The sequence below is a fragment of the Pogoniulus pusillus genome, chromosome 10 (genome assembly GCF_015220805.1).
Source record: "Pogoniulus pusillus isolate bPogPus1 chromosome 10, bPogPus1.pri, whole genome shotgun sequence".
NCBI classification, from domain to species: domain Eukaryota; kingdom Metazoa; phylum Chordata; class Aves; order Piciformes; family Lybiidae; genus Pogoniulus; species Pogoniulus pusillus.
Genome location: NC_087273.1, coordinates 38173910 through 38190598, shown reverse-complemented (window position 1 = coordinate 38190598; position 16689 = coordinate 38173910). Strand labels below are relative to the sequence as shown.

The window sequence follows — 16689 nt, the reverse complement described above, 5'->3', positions numbered from 1 at the left end:
ACTTGTGTTGCTGCTTGCCTGGCAGAAGAGCCCAACCCCTCTTTACTTATCAAAGTAAAACCAAACCAAATAAACCTTCTCCTCCATATATTGAGGGCTGTATCATTGCCACTGCTCCTGCCCACAGAGAACAAATGTATTATCCTGTAAGCAGGACAAGGGAAGAATTGAAGCATCTGTCCCTAGGAACATGGGATATAAAAGCAGTCACTCAATAATCTCATTGCTTGCAATAGTCCTGTATGTGTAGCTTGCCTTGGAACTTGTGTTAAGCTAACAGAGAGCTGTGCCCCTTGCACTCCATAGGAGTGACTCTCTGTCATTTGTTTCTTGTTGAAATGACTGAATAGTGACCTCCAAGCTCATCCAGTCCAACCCAGCATCCAGCCCTGTCCAATCAACTGACCATGGCACTAAGTGCCTCATGTAGTCTTGAACACTCCCAGGGATGGCAACTCCACCACCTCCCTGGGCAGCCCTCTCCAATGGCAAACCTTAAAGGACGATCAGGTTAGTGCCATGTGATTGCATGAGCCACACAGAAACACTCAGGGAATATTTTGGTGCTGTTTTAAAGTGGGGTAGATGATTTCCAAGTTATGGTTACAGCTATTTCATTTTGGCTTTGTTTTGTCATGAGTATCCAAACAAAATTCCAGGCAGTTATATATTGAACACATGGATATCAAGGAAATTGGTTTCCATGGGAACCTTCTCCACATGACAGTTTTCAAATGCTTTTCTGCTTTCCAGGTGACATTTCAGTAATTCTAAGGGTATTAATATTGCAAGTGGACATGAAATATATGACATAAAGTGATTTGTTTGTGGACAGAACCTAAGCAAACAGCATATTGAGTGAACAGCTTTTTCAGCTGTCTGCCTGTTGGTTGGAAACTATTCCCAAATACCTCATTTTGGGACAGATCTGAATACCATTTGTTCTGCATCTAAGTTTTAAGCACACATATACTTCCAGAGGAAGGAAAATCAGTGTCAACACAATGCATAGGATGCTCACCATACATTAAGGGATTGCTTCATTATGGAGCATTCACATCTAAAACCAATTTTCTTCCTGCAGGAGGAGGCTGCAGACTAATCGAGGTAGCAGCATGGCAACAAAGCTGGAAAGCTGTAAGGAAACCTGGTAACTGGTGAACCCTGCTGCCTTGATTAGCACATTAATTACAAAGCAGGTGTGAGTGGACTGTGTTAATGGGCTGCATAAAAGGTCAAGAGGACTTAGCTATCATTTTTTCCCCATCAAATTACTGAATATGTATTTCACAGCACTTCTGATTTGAATGTGTCTGAGGAGGGCTGCTTAACTCTGTAATACAAAGCCACTTCTGCATGGAATCAGAGAATCAAGCAGGTTGGAAGAGAACTCCAAGCTCATCCAGTCCAACCTAGCACCCAGCCCTGTCCAGTCAACTAGACCATGGCACTAAGTCCCTCATCCAGGCTTGGCTTCACCACCTCCCTGAGCAGCCCATTCCAATGCCAATCACTCTCTCTGCCAACAACTTCCTCTTCACATCCAGTTTAAACCTCCCCCTGGCACAGCTTGAGACTGTGTCCCCTTGTTCTGTTGCTGCTTGCCTGGCAGAAGAGCCCAACCCCACCTGGCTACAACCTCCTTCCAGGTAGTTGTAGACAGCAATGAGCTCTTCCCTGAGCTTCCTCTTCTGCAAGCTGCACACTCCCAGCTCCCTCAGCCTCTCCTCACAGGGCTCTGCTTCAGGCCCCTCACCAGATTTCTTGCCCTTCTCTGGACATGTTCCAGTACTGCAACATCTCTCTTGAATTGAGGAGCCCACAACTGGACACAGCACTCAAGGTGTAGCCTGACCAGTGCTGAGTACAGTGGCACAAGAACCTCCCTTGTCCTGCTGCCCACACTGCTCCTGAACCAGCCCAGGATGCCATTGGCTCTCTTGGCCACCTGGGCACACTGCTGCCTCATCTTCAGCTACTCTCTACCAGCACACACAACCAACCTTGCAATGCCCTCTTTTTCTATCCAATGCATCCAAACATCCATGCCTTACATTCTCAGTGTTTTTAAGAGATCCAATTTCCATTCATTTCAGTAAGAGTTATCTTTCCAAATATTTATTGAGACTCTGAAAAACATCTACTCAGATTTCTGTCTCCAACTGTTTTTTCAATGAGCCTTTAACTGATAAATCACATAAAATGTCTGTTCTGTAAAAGTCAAGATGCTGTACACAATTAACCTTCAATTTGATTCCAAAACAAGGCGACACTAGAAAGCCAGACACAGAATGTTCTGTAAAGTCCAGATTTAGCTTTGTTGTGGTACATGAATTACTCCCAGTATATATCTGTTGATTTATTTCAGCATTCCTCTTATTACATTGTAAGGAGGGAAAAAAGATCTTAATATTTTGTTCCAGCAGAAACCTGTAAAACTCTCTGCACTTAACTTTGCTGTTTGCTAACAGAAATACTTCACCTTAGGCTACCTTTTGTTTGTTTGGCCTCCAATATCATCCAGTCCAATCTATCACTGAGACCCTTTCTTAGATTCATGGAGTCAAGCAGGTTGGAAGAGACTTTCAACATCATCCAGTCCAACATAGCACTCAGACCCTTTCTTAGAATCATAGAATCAAGCAGGTTGGAAGAGACCTCCAACATCATCCAGTCCAAACTGTCACTCAGACCCTTCCTTAGAATCATAGAATCAAGCAGGTTGGAAGAGACCTCCAAGATCATCCAGTCCAACCTAGCACCCAGCCCTAGACAATCAACCAGACCATGGCACTAAGTGACTCAGCCAGACTTTCCTTCAACACCTCCAGAGATGCTGACTCCACCACCTCCCTGGGCAGCCCATTCCAATGCCAATCACTCTCTCTGCCAACAACTTCCTTCTAACATCCAGCCTGAACCTGCCCTGCCACAACTTGAGATTGTGTCCCCTTGTTCTGCTGCTGCTTGCCTGGTAAAAGAGCCCAAACCCACCTGGCTACAGCCTCCCTTCAGGTAGTTATAGATAGCAATGAGCTCTGCCCTGAGCCTCCTCTGCTGCAGGCTGCACACCTCCAGCTCCCTCAGCCTCTCCTCACAGGGCTCTGCTCCAGGCCCCTCACCAGTTTCATTGCCCTAAGATTGGAAGAGACCCGAGAGGACAAGCAGCTGGACCACCCTTTTCAGCCAGCCCAACTGTGAGTTATTTTGGCTCAGCTTTACTATGAAGTGGAAACACTATAATTTAACAGCTAAAAGCCTTTTCCAACTTCTGACTTCCAAAGCAGTCAAATGATCTATGGTATCCTTGTGGATTTTTTTCTCAAATGAGCTGAATCTGGTAATTAAAACTAAATGAATGTCTCTATCTAGTTTTGGGGGCAGGTTTTGGGGAAAATAAAATACCTCTCTTGGTATATACATCCCTGACTGGGCCACATTAATTCCCTGCCTGCACAACAACAGTGCACCCCAAATTGGATTTGAACTGTCAGCTCCAGAACCAACCCCATGGCTTTCACTATATATATATTTTGGGGACCACAGATTCTGAGACTTCCAATTAGTGAGTATTTGAACCCTCTTGATTCAAGTTGCTAGGGAGTATTACTAACTTTACCAGTGGCACTTTATGCCACAAGACTCTCTGACCAGGGCATTTCTTATACCTCCACCAAGTTGCTTAATTCAGCTATAAGTAGACATTCTGTAAAGTAGTTTCACCATCCACGTACAAAGAATTTGTGTGGGTTAGCTGTATATAAGTTTGGGGGAAATCCTCTTTGCATATATTGATATATTAATTAATAACCTTCAAATCCTGAACATGAGCCAGCAGTGTGCCCAGGTGGCCAAGAGAGCCAGTGGCATCCTGGCCTGCTTCAGGAATGGTGTGGTCAGCAGGAGCAGGGAGGTCATTCTGCCCCTGTACTCTGCACTGGTTAGACCACACCTTGAGTGCTGTGTTCAGTTCTGGGCCCCCAGTTTAGGAGGGACATTGAGATGCTTGAGCGTGTCCAGAGAAGGGCAACGAGGCTGGGGAGAGGCCTTGAGCACAGCCCTACGAGGAGAGGCTGAGGGAGCTGGGATTGGTTAGCCTGGAGAAGAGGAGGCTCAGGGGAGACCTTATTGCTGTCTGCAACTACCTGAGGGGTGGTTGTGGCCAGGAGGAGGTTGCTCTCTTCTCTCAGGTGGCCAGCACCAGAACGAGAGGACACAGCCTCAGGCTGTGCCAGGGGAAATTTAGGCTGGAGGTGAGGAGAAAGTTCTTCCCTGAGAGAGTCATTGGCCACTGGAATGGGCTGCCCGGGGAGGTGGTGGAGTCACCGTCCCTGGAGCTGTTCAAGGCAGGACTGGACGTGGCACTTGGTGCCATGGTCTGGCCTTGAGCTCTGTGGTGAAGGGTTGGACTTGATGATCTGTGAGGTCTCTTCCAACCTTGGTGATACTGTGATGCTGTGAAATCAGCCTCGTGTCTCACCCCAAACCCCTCTAAACTAGACAATCCCATGCTTCATTTTGTGTGCCACATTGTAGCCTTGCCAGAGGAGATGAAGCTATATATATTCATGGTGGGGTTTTAAGCTTTCTGAAGGATTTGCAAAACCCAGCCCTTCTTTTCCTTCCCCATCAGCCTACAACCATTCAAACTAGTCTCAGCCTGTGTGGTAGTAAAACCCAGCCCTTCTTTTCCTTCCCCATCAGCCTACAACCATTCAAACTAGTCTCAGCCTGTGTGGTAGTAAAACCCAGCCCTTCTTTTCCTTCCCCATCAGCCTACCACCATTCAAACTAGTCTCAGCCTGTGTCGTAGTAAAACCCAGCCCTTCTTTTCCTTCCCCATCAGCCTACCACCATCCAAACGAGTCTCAGCCTGTGTTGTCCACACGATGCTGCAGCATAAACAGACCTGTGGCTACCCTGACACGTTGTTTTCAGCACTCATTAGTTGTGATTTCACACGCTGTGGGGAGGATGGCTGAAAGTCAAGGTAGAAACAAGCAATATTTTTGCTCCATTCAAATATCTGCCGAGTCGTGTGGGCTTAAAAGGTTGGTTCAAAATCATTTCTAGCTCAGTTCTTCGTATCAGGAAGTTTCTGTGTGAAAACTACACCTTGTTTCCATGAAAGGCATCAGCAGTAACACTTGGCTGATAATTAATAAAGCAACCTGAAGCTGCACGACTTTGCCCCTCATTAGTCAGAGCAATGACAACATGTCCGAGGGCTGTCAGTGACAGGATTCAACAATTCAGGCACAGAAAAAGCAAACCATTATGAAAATAAGTGCCTCTTAGGTCTACCATCAACAGAGATCATGCATTTCAAAGCAAACCTAGTCAATAAAATAGAGCAAATGTAGATAATTGCAATAACTGAGTCCAGACTTTCAAATACCTCGGGCACTTTTCACAAACTAATGATAATTTGAGGTTAAGGAACTGTTTAATATCGTAGGATACAAATTTAATGTCCTTATAAATATATAAATATTGTTTTACTATCTTTTATGACTGCATGACCTGCACTAGATTATGGCCCAGCTCTGGCAGGGGGGTTGTCCAGAGAAGGGTGATGAAGCTGGTGAGAGTCCTGGAGCACAGCCCTGTGAGGAGAGGCTGAGGGAGCTGGGGGTGTGCAGCCTGCAGAAGAGGAGGCTCAGAGCACATTGATGTCTGCAGGCTCAGGTTCATTGCTGTCTACAACTACCTGAAGGGAGGTTGTAGCCAGGTGGGGGTCAATCTTTTCTGCCAGGCAAGCAGCAACAGAACAAGGGGACAGAGTCTCAAGTTGTGCCAGGGGAGGTCTAGGCTGGATGTTAGGAGGAAGTTGTTGTCAGAGAGAGTGATTGCCATTGGAATGGGCTGCCCAGGGAGGTGGTGGAGTCGCCCTCCCTGGAGATGTTGAAGCCAAGCCTGGTTGAGGCACTTAGTGCCATGGTCTGGTTGATTGTCTAGGGCTGGGTGCTAGGTTGGACTGGATGAGTTGGAGGTCTCTTCCAACCTGGTTGATTCGATGATCTTGGAGTTCTCTTCCACCCTGGTTGATTCTATGATTCTATGCTAAGTGTACTGCTATATAATTCAGGCACCATTCTATGAATCTCTGACTATTCAATTGTCACCCTGCAGACATTAACAGCCAGGTCACAAAGGTAGCTCCCATTGCAGGAAGCTGATAAACAGACAAGCAGATCTCTCGAGCATTTGAAATACATCCTTAGGTAATATCAGATGGAGAAAGAAATATTTAGTCCAACCCAGAATCACAGAAAACATCTCACTGGAAGAGAGCTCAAAGATCATCTATGTCCTACCTGGACCCATTGGAGGGTCAATCCTAAACCATGTCCCTAAACACCAGCTCCAGAAGCTGCTAAAGCACCTCCAGGGATGGCCCCTAACATCCTGTGACCCTGTGATCTCAGGTGTTTGCTAATATTGTTAAGAGAAATTCACACTTAACTGTGTTCAATTTCCTAACTGAAAGCTAATAAATGTGTAGTGGTTTGGGTGTTATCTGCCCCCCACACACACACTTTGGGAATCACTCAGACTAGACTCAGCCTGCTGTGGAAACTGAATGAAGCTTCTATTTACAGCTTAGCTCAATACACAAGCAGATAGTTACAGTATATATACAGCTATAGACAGAAATAGACAAGGGAAAAGGTAACACAGAAACACAACAGCCCCCCCCGAAACCTGAGTCCCCAGGAGGGGCTCCCAACTGCCCTTCCACCTTCTCCTACCCCTCTCAACCTTACCCCAGTCCCAAGGAAGAATGGAGGTTCAGCCAGGGGGTTAGGAAGCAAAGTGGATTAATCAGGGAGATGGCAGAGAGGCTAGAGAGAGAAATGCAGCTCAGAGCTCCCAAGCAAAAGTGCCTTATCTATGTTTGGATTCTTATTCTTATACCTCTCAGCAAGCCTATGAGTGAAGTAGACATCACCCTTGTTTCCCTTTCACAGCTTATAATCTAGTTCTTCTCACAAAAACACTCCAGCTGGCTTCAAACCAGCACAAAATGCAACTTTAAGAAGTAAGCTACATTTTTCAGGTAGTTCCAGCAGAGATTTATTTCTTTGATTTGTTTTTATTTTTTTCCCTTGCCCTTTGCCATTGGGAGTAAAAGTCTGGGTGAAGGTGGAATGAAGGCAAATTACTTTGACACCTTGACTGGAAGAAGTTTAAGATGCTTTTTGTCAGCTGCAATTAGAGTGTTGGGGAAAGGAATCCAAAAAAACCCAATGGTCTCATTAGTAAGTGTTTCAGTAAAAGCTGCCATCCATTGTGACAAGATATATTAGATGTTATAAACCCTCTTGCAGCTAATGATAGCTTTTGTAGCTATAAAAATATATCCTTGCCAGGCATGCATGCCAAAAAAAAAAACCCTCACATTTTAGTTTAGATCATCACAAACTAAATTAGCAATTACCAGTTTAATTCTCAGAGGTAGTCTTTCTTGGTTGGGTTCCCTCCCCTCCACATGACTGCAGGGACAATGTGATTTCTCTAAGGTGGAATAAACTTACTAACAAGAGTACCATATCCAGTTGCTGGTGTGTTTTGTATCTGCTCAGAGAAATTGTGGAAGTGCCTAAGAATGGTTTTTATCTTTGTAGAATTCCAATCACTTGCACACAAGAGTCATGAGCCAGCAGCAATACACTCCCATAGCCAAGAAGGCCAATGACATTCTGGGGTCTATTAGAAGGTTGAAAGAGGTTCTTCTCCCCTTCTACTCTGCCCTGGTAAGGCTGTGTCTGAAATGTCATGTCCAGTTCTGCCCCCCCACCCCGGTGTAAGAAGGATCTCAAGGAACTACTTGAGAGTCCAGCACAGAGCCATGAAAATGATGGAGTGAAACATCTTCCATATGAAGAGAGACTGAAGGAAATGGGGCTCCTTAGAGTCATAGACTCAGTCAGGGTTGGAAGGGACCATAAGGATCAGCCAGTGCCAACCCCCCTGCCATACCCAGGGACACTCTACCCTAGATCAGGCTACCCACAGCCTCATCCAGCCTGGCCTCAAACACCTCCAGCCATGGAGCCTCAACCACCTCCCTGGGCAACCCATTCCAGCCTCTCACCACTCTCCTGCTCAACAACTTCCTCCTCACATGGAGGCTGACTCTTCCCAGCTCCATCTTTGCTCCATTCCCCCCAGTCTTGTCACTCCCTAAGAGACTACAAAGCCTCTCTCCAGCTTTGTTGGAGGCCCCTTTCTGATACTGGAAGGTCACCTGGGAGCCTCTTCTGCAGACTGAACAGTCCCAACTCTTTCAGTCTGTCCCCATAGCAGAGATGCTGCAGCCCTCTGAGCATCCTCGTGAACCTTCTCTGGACATGCTCCAGCATCTCCACATCCCTCTTGGAATAGGGGCTCCAGATCACATTCAGTGATTCTGTGATTCACAACCTCCCTGGGCAACCTGTGCCAGTGTCTCACCACCCTCACTGCAAACAATTTCTTCCTAACATCCAGTTTCAATCTCCCCTCTGCCAGTTTCAACCCATTACCCCTCCTCCTGCCATTACAAGACCTTGTAAATAATCCCTCCCCAACCTTCCTATAGATCCCCTTCAAATACTGGAAGGCTACTACAGCCTTGAAGGAGGATCTGCAGGGTCTCTTCCAAGCCTTCTCTTCTCCAGGCTGCAGAGCCCCAACTCTCTCAGCCTGTTCTCAGAGCAGAGCTGCTGCAGCCCTCTCAGCATCTTTGTGGCCTCCTCTGGACTTGCTCCAACAGTTCCATGCCCTGCTTGTGTTGGGGGCTTCAGAACTGCACACAGGACTCCAGGTGGGGTCTGAGGAGAGCAGAGTAAAGTGAGAAGTGCAAATCTGATGTCTCTTTGCTGGTCAGACTTGATGGGATTGCTGCTCCTGCTGCAGCCCAGCACACAGTTGGCATATGTTGGAAGAAGATGAGACTTCTGATGCAGAATCAGAATAAGAGATTTATTCACATTCAAAAGATGTTTTCTTATGGTATTTGAAAGTCAACAAACTCCATCTGAGAATGAGAAGGTAGATGGAACTTAGTGGCTGAAATACTTCACTGAAAAGGACATAATTTACAACTTGTAGGCTGACTGAGAGATAAATACATATTGTAGATGGTGCAAGGGGAAACTTATTATGAATCCAGACCATATATTGGCATATAAAGTTGCCATGTATTTTTGTTGTGGAACAGAGCTGAAGAGGAAATTGAAAGTGTAGTAACATAAAGCTAAGCAGTTCTGAACAAGAAAGCTTTTCAAATTGAATGTGCAACAAAGTGCATCTTGTGCCCATCTCAGCTCTCTTTTCATCCAGTTTCAGTAAATGGAGTAGTTTGAGGCATGATTTCTTTAAACAGATTTGCCAGCACAGAGCAGCTGATGAACTCAAAGGAGCAGGAGCGAGATTGGCCACCAAAGCACACTTTGAGGAGAGGTTAACAGGGAATGTCAAATGTTGTGCTGTTTGCAAACAGACTGGAGGTTTAGTTTGGCACAGGAACTGTGTTTGTACTGCTTTAAACATCCAGCCCACTGGCTGCTCCCTGCTCCTTAAGTCAACCCTTGAATCATGCCTTGATGGAGCCTATTCCTCCATGATGGAACTGTGGTTACATTTACAGCTCATAAATCTTGGAGTAATCCATGTTTAGATACAAACTCCTTATGCCTCTGTGCATCTTCATCCAGACCATTCAAGACCACAAATACCATGTTCAACAGCACTAGTGGCTCTCCTTCAAAGTCTGAGGTGAGCGCAGCATTGAGATAACATCTATTAGATGTTGCAATATCTTTCTGCTCTCTTGCCACTGCTCCTGATGTCTGACATCAAAGCTGTGTCTTTTGGCTGTGTCTTTGGCTGTCTTGGACTCTTTACAGAACTTTCTCCATCTCTGTCATGATATCATTCCAGCTGCCACTGGAAATAAGGCCTGATGTTAGAAACATCAAACTCAACTTGCATTGAATGTGGCCTAAGTAAGTTTGCTGATGACACCAAGCTATGAGGTGCAGCAGACATGCTGGAGGGAAGGGATCTATCCAGAGGGACCTGGACAGGCTGGAGAACTGGGCACAAGCCAACCTCATGAGGTTCAACAAGACCAAGTGCTAGGTCCTGCATCTGGATCAAGGCAATGTCAAGTACCAATCCAGGCTAGGCAGTGAGTGGCTGGAGAAAAGCCCTAAGGAGAAGGACTTGGGGGTGCTGCTGCACAAGAAGCTCAACATGAGCCAGCAGTGTGCACTTGCAGCCCAGAAAGCCAAGCAGAGCCTGGGCTGCAGCAGCAGCAGTGTGGCCAGCAGGGCAAGGGAGGGGATTCTCCCCCTCTGCTCTGCTCTGCTCTGCTGAGACCCCACCTGGAGTACTGCATCCAGTTCTGGAGTCCCTATTACAAGAAGGATGTGGAGATGCTGGAGAGTGTCCAGAGCAGGACCAGGAGGATGCTCAGAGGACTGCAGCAGCTCTTCTGTGAGCAGAGACTGAAAGAGTTGGGGCTATGCAGGCTGGAGCAGAGGAGGCTCCCAGGTGACCTTCCAGCATCTGAATGGGGTACAAAAACTCTGGGGAGGGACTTTTAGGCTTTCAGAGAGTGAGAGGACTGGGAGGAATGGAGCGAAGCTGGAGGTGGGGAGAGTCAGGCTGGAGGTGAGGAGGAAGTTGTTGAGCAGGAGAGTGGTAAGAGGCTGGAATGGGTTGCCCAGGGAGGTGTTTCAGGCCAGGCTGGCTGAGGCTGTGTGCAGCCTGCTCTAGGGTAGGGTGTCCCTGGGCATGGAAGAGGGATTGGAACTGGCTGATCCTTGTGGTCCCTTCAAACCCTGACTGATTCTACGATTCAGTTGTGGCCAAAGTGCAGAACCCTGCACTTGGCCTTGTTCAGTCTCATCCCATTGGCCTCTGCCCACCCATCCAGCCTGTCAAGGTCCCTCTGCAGGTCTCTCCTACCCTCCAACAGATCCACACCTGCACTAATCTTAGCTCTTCTTTAATATTTCCCTCTTGCTCAGATTCTCTGCAAAATGTAGAACTGGAATATGGTTAAAGCAGGGAAGGTCCCAGAAGGATATTACAGAAACCCACATATCTTGAAAATCCTCTTCTCGGAAAAGAATCACTCTCCAGAGGATAACCCACTCTGCTTCTTGCCAGGAAAGAAGAGAGCTTTGTCGTGCCAGGAGAATGGGCTGCCCTTGATAAACTTCCTCTACCATTCCCTATACATAAATAATAACCTGCTTTGATTTTCATTTTATTTATTTTGACAGGCATCTTCTGGGATTTTGCATGTGAAGAGCTGGGAAGAATTAGTACCTTCAGTACTGAGGTGTCATGATGCATCCCCTCCCTCCTGTACTCAGGGGCTAACTTGCTTTCAGTACAGAGAATGACTTTTCCTTCCCACATCCTGTTCTCTGCTAGCTTGTTGGAGCTGAATGGGTTGGTAGCCACTACACCACGTTTGCTCTTCCCAGCTTTGAGATGTGTTTCCATTTCCTGCCAGTCCATTTTGTGGGACTTGTAACTCAAAATGCAATGAATCTTTTTCTTCCTCTACAGCCACATGCCAAAGCAAAATTTTCTACCTCTTTGCAAGCCTTTTTCTACATCTCCTTCTGCAATTCTGGAACAACTAAGAATTTACTTCTTTTGATATTGAACCTACTTTTTTTTTTCTTCACCAAATCCCAGTGGGTTTTTATTTGATCAAAGCTACTGAAGTCATCCTCTTGATTCAGCTTAGAACTGTTGTCAGCTTTACATCACTTTTTTCCTGTCTTGTCTGTCCAAATGATTAAAAATAGCTGCATTTTCAAGTTCATTTCTGATGAGAAGAACCACCTTAAGAGTTTTGAGACTGGATACTGCAAAATTAACAGCATTAGGTCAATATTTCACATGCACTTCCACTACCTTAATTTCTATCTTTCCCTTGCAATGGGGACAAACCTCTGAAAAGTAATCTTCACACAGCAAAAAATGACTGCATGTGGAAGATCACAGATTTGGTCACAACAACCCCAGCAGTGCTACAGGCTGGGGACAGAGTGATTGAAAGCAGACAGGAACATGGGGGTACTGGTATAGAGGAGCTGCAGAGGAGGCAGCAGTGTGCCCAGGTGGGCAGCAGAGCCAATGGCATCCTGGGCTGGCTCAGGAGCAGTGTGGGCAGCAGGACAAGGGAGGTTCTTGTGCCCCTGTGCTCAGCACTGCTCAGGCCACCCCTGGAGTGCTGTGTCCAGTTCTGGGCTCCTCAATTCAAGAGAAATGTTGAGGTGAAGGAAGGTGTCCAGAGAAGGGCAACAAGGCTGGGGAGGGGCCTGGAGCAGAGCCCTGTGAGGAGAGGCTGGGGCAGCTGGGGGCATGGAGCCTGGAGAAGAGGAGGCTCAGGGCAGAGCTCATTGCTGTCTGCAGCTACCTGAAGGGAGGCTGTAGCCAGGTGGGGTTGGACTCTGCTGCCAGGCAACCAGCAACAGAACAAGGGGACACAGTCTCAAGCTGTGGCAGGGAAAATCTAGGATGAATGTGATGAGGAAGTTATTGGCAGAGAGAGATTGGCATTGGAGTGGGCTGCCCAGGGAGGTGGCAGAGTTACCATTTGTGGAGATGTTCAAGAGAAACCTGGATAAGGCACTTAGTGCCATGGTCTAGTTGCTTGGCCAGAGCTGGGTGCTAGGTTGGACTGGATGATGTTGGAGGTCTCTTCCCATCTGGTTGATTCTATGATTCTTGTGCACATACAAGAAGTATTTTCAGAGAGTGAAGTCTTTTACCACAAAAACTTAATGAAAACCCTCTTGGGAAAACTACTTCCCAGCTGAATAGATCTCATCAGGAGCTCTGCCCTGGGAATTGTCTTTGAATAATTTCATACTCTCAATTATCATAGTATCTCTACATCGACTTTTTGACTTCCTCACAACACTTCTTTCCAAGCAAGAAGCAGACTCTTCTCCAAAATCTTGTTGCAGACATAGTTCAGCTAAATTAACTCCAGTCCCTTGAACCAAAAGAAGTGTGAATTTGCTCCATCAGTTCAGTGACCCTTTTCTCACATGTAGAAAGAAACCTGACAGGTCTGACTTAGATTGAATACCAGGAACCTAATAGGATGTGGCCCAATAACAGCTAGGAGAAAGAAAACCTCTGCCTTTCTTCTGCACACACCATCATATGCTTTTCTTTTCAGTTAAAGATCATTTAAGATCCACTGTAGGGCATTATTCATGTGGAACTTACTGACAAGGGCATAGGTTGATGTAAAAATAAGCATATGAACCATAGAACAGCAGGGGCTGGAAGGGACCTCTGGAGATCACCAACTCCAGCCCCCCTGCCAAAGCACTCCTTGGTTTGCTTCAGGGAACTGAAATTGTAGCAAACACTACAGAACTTTTATGTGAGAAGACTTCTTTTATTTGAGAGCTGTTAAGTTTGCTTTGGTTCACGTTTGGCTTTTTTATTTCTCTATTTTTTCCTCCTTAAATTCTCCAAGCTCATCCAGTCCAACCTAGCACCCAGCCCTATCCTGTAAACCAGACCATGGCACTAAGAGCCCCAGCCAGGCTTTGCTTCAACACCTCCAGGGACGGCAACTCCACCACCTCCCTGGGCAGCCCATTCCAATGCCAATCACTCTCTCTGCCAACAACGTCCCCCTAACACCCAGCCTAGACCTCCCCTGGCACACCTTGAGACTCTGTCCCCTCCTTCTGTTGCTGGTTGCCCGGGAGAAGAGACCACCCCCCACATGACTACAAACTCCCTCTAAGTAGTTGTAAAGAGCAATGAGGTCTGTCCTAAGTCTCCTTTTCTCCAGACTGAACACCCTCTGCTCCTCAGCCTCTCCTCACAGGGCTTGTGTGATGGTTTGGTTGTTATGCACCCACCCCCTCCACACTTGAGAAAAATCACCCAAACTCAGAAAATTGTTTGAAACTTTATATTTATAGCTCAGCACAATACACAGGCAGGTATTTACAGCAGGTACATCTATAGACAGGAATACACAAGTTAAAAAGGTAATACAGAAACACAGCAGCCCTCCCAGAAACCAGAATCCCCAGGAGGGGCTCCCAGCCACCCTTCCACTTCACCCCAGACTTTGCTTCACACTCAAGGTGAGTTTGGAGGGTCAGCCAGGGGGCTTCAGATGCAGAAGGATTAATTACACAGATGGCAACAGGTTAGAGAGAAGCTCATGCAGCCCTAGAGATTCTGTTATCTATGTTTGTGTTCTTGTTTTTGTACATCTCAGCAAGCCTATGAGTGCAACAGACATCACCTTTGTTTCCTTTCCACAGCCTAGAATCTAGTTCTTCTCAGCCAAACAGCCCAGCTAAGCTCAAACTAGCACACTTTTACTCCATTACCTTGATCTTTTATCTTTATTTCCATTATCTTTATCTTCTAAAACTCAATAGCAGCTACAAATTGCTGAACTATTGGCTGAAGCAAGCAGTGCACATGTGGAACCAGCAGGCAAATATACATTCAGCTGTTCATAACATGCCTGAGGGGATACAAGGAAGACTTCTTGACTGGTCCAAGGAAGAATGACAACACAGACTGGTTTTCCTGTAAGACTGCTTTGAGGAGACTGTCCTTTACATTTCCTTTGTTCCACAATATAGTAATGAGGCAGCTTAAAAAGCAGAGAGAGAAGATTGGTTTCCTCTTTCAGTCCTCATCCAGAGTTTGTGTTATTGGTTTTGTCATTTAAAAGCCAAGGGAATGAAGACTATGCACAGATTAACAAATGCTTAGCATTCAGGTGGTTCAAGTTAAAAACAGCAAAGCATAAATGCAGCTGATAGCAGGTTGGAGCTGCAGACTCATTGAAGTGACTGGGAAAGTGGAGCCTGCTCATGGACTCACTCCAAATGAAATGTTTTCATTTGATTTTCGTTTTGTAATGCACAAAGCAGGTTTTTCACTATCATAAAGCTGAGGAGCATTCCTTCTTGTCACTCAGCTCAACAACTGCAGGCAGTTTTGTTCTCCCCAGTTTAAGAGGGATAGGGAACTGATGGAGAGGGTCCAGCAAAGGACTACAAGGAGACTGGAGCACTGCCTGATAAGGAGCTGAGGGACCTGGGGCTGCTAGATCTGGAGAAGAGAAGACAGAGAGGATTTAACAAACATATATAAATTTCTGAGGGCTGGGGTCAAGAGGCAGGGGACAGGCTCTGCTCACTTGCTCACTGCAATAGGAGCAATGGGTTTAAGTGGCAGCACAGGAGGATCCACCTCAACACAAGGGGGAACTTCTGCAGGTCCCAGAGCACAGGCACAGGTGCCCCAGAGAGGTTGTGGAGTCCCTTTCTCTGGAGCATTTCAAGACCTGTCTGGATATGCCCCTGTGTGACCTGAGCTAGCTTGCATGGTGCTGCTCTGGCAGGAGGATTGGACTCGATGATATCTTTGGGTCCCTTCCAACCTCTGACATCCTGTGTCCCTGTGTATAGCAGGAGAGTTGGAACTGGATAACCCTTCAAGTCCCTTCCAGACCTGCCAATACTGTGATTAAGCACCTAACAGGTGTTCTTGTTGCTGTTATTGCTCACCTCTTACCTTACAGAGTGCAGGAGAGTGCTAACAAACAGACTTACAGACTTTGGGGTACAACCAGTGCAGTACTTACAGACTTTGGGGTACAACCAGTGCAGTACCTTTAGACCTTTACCCACCTGGGCACAACTCCATCTCTCCTTCAGCCAACCCACTGAGCATCTGAAGAATGGCAGCTTGCAGCCAGAGTGGTGTGAAATGAGATTACTTAGTCCACATGCAAAGGAGTACAAGTTGTAACAGAAACACATATGGTTGGAGATAACCATTTGTGAAAGCCTCTGGCTGTCAGGCAGCTTAACAGGGTAAAATCCTGAACCCCACCATAGTCATTCTCTGCCCCAAACCTGGCTTAAGACAGTCAGGCTCTCACCTTGCACTGAAAGAAATGAGTGTTTCAGCTCAGTAACAAGACAGAGTTTTAGCCACTCTGACCTAAAAGTGCTAACAAGATTGGAGCTTTCTTACCTCTTTCTTGTTAGGGATTCTCAGACATTTGCTCCATGCTTCATCATCTTCTTTCTCTTCTTTTTGTTCCTCTTCTTCCAACATCTCACAGGTCCATCCCTGTTCCTTTTGCAGTTTCACAAGTGAGCAGAAAGGAGCAGCTAAACAAAGAGAAGCTTAACCTAAGTGAGGATGTGCAACCACCACCGTGCAGGCTGTTAGAAGGACTCTGAAGCCTACGCCCTAGCTAGCCGGGGGGCCACACAGGCCCCCCGGCCTTTAGATCACCTCCACCACTCACCAGTGCACACCATGGGTACTCACCAGCAAGGATGCGAGGAGGATCCCTCTGCCCACAATGGGCAAACTTGGGGCTTCTGCCTTCCCTAGGGCTCATTAAATAGGGGAGTGGGTGGGGAGGGCAAAGTGGCCCCACCTGGGGTGGGAGGAGACTCCAATTGCACTCAGATGCTCTGGGTTTAGTTAAAAATATGGGGTGGGGTGAGAAAGGTGATGGTGGTTTTGTTCTCAAGTCCTAATTGCCTGTCATGAATCCTGCCTCCAGGGAGTGGTTCAACCCTGACTGCAATGGGAAGCAGTCAGCAAATCTCTTGATTTGCTTTGCTTCTGTGCACAACTTTTGGTGGTTGTTGATAAGTG

General features: G+C 46.6%; 1 long non-coding RNA gene across 2 annotated transcripts; it reads right to left on the bottom strand.

The window, feature by feature from the left end:
- Positions 1-14556: 14556 nt before the first annotated feature.
- LOC135178900 (uncharacterized) lies at positions 14557-16386 on the bottom strand. 2 transcript variants are annotated; one of them, XR_010303780.1, is made up of 4 exons: positions 16354-16386; positions 16051-16190; positions 15702-15758; positions 14557-15120 (listed from the first exon to the last, which is right to left on the bottom strand). It is a non-coding gene; the product is annotated as an uncharacterized LOC135178900 (long non-coding RNA). The 2 variants fall into 2 exon arrangements; XR_010303779.1 differs by lacking the exon at positions 15702-15758.
- Positions 16387-16689: the final 303 nt, after the last annotated feature.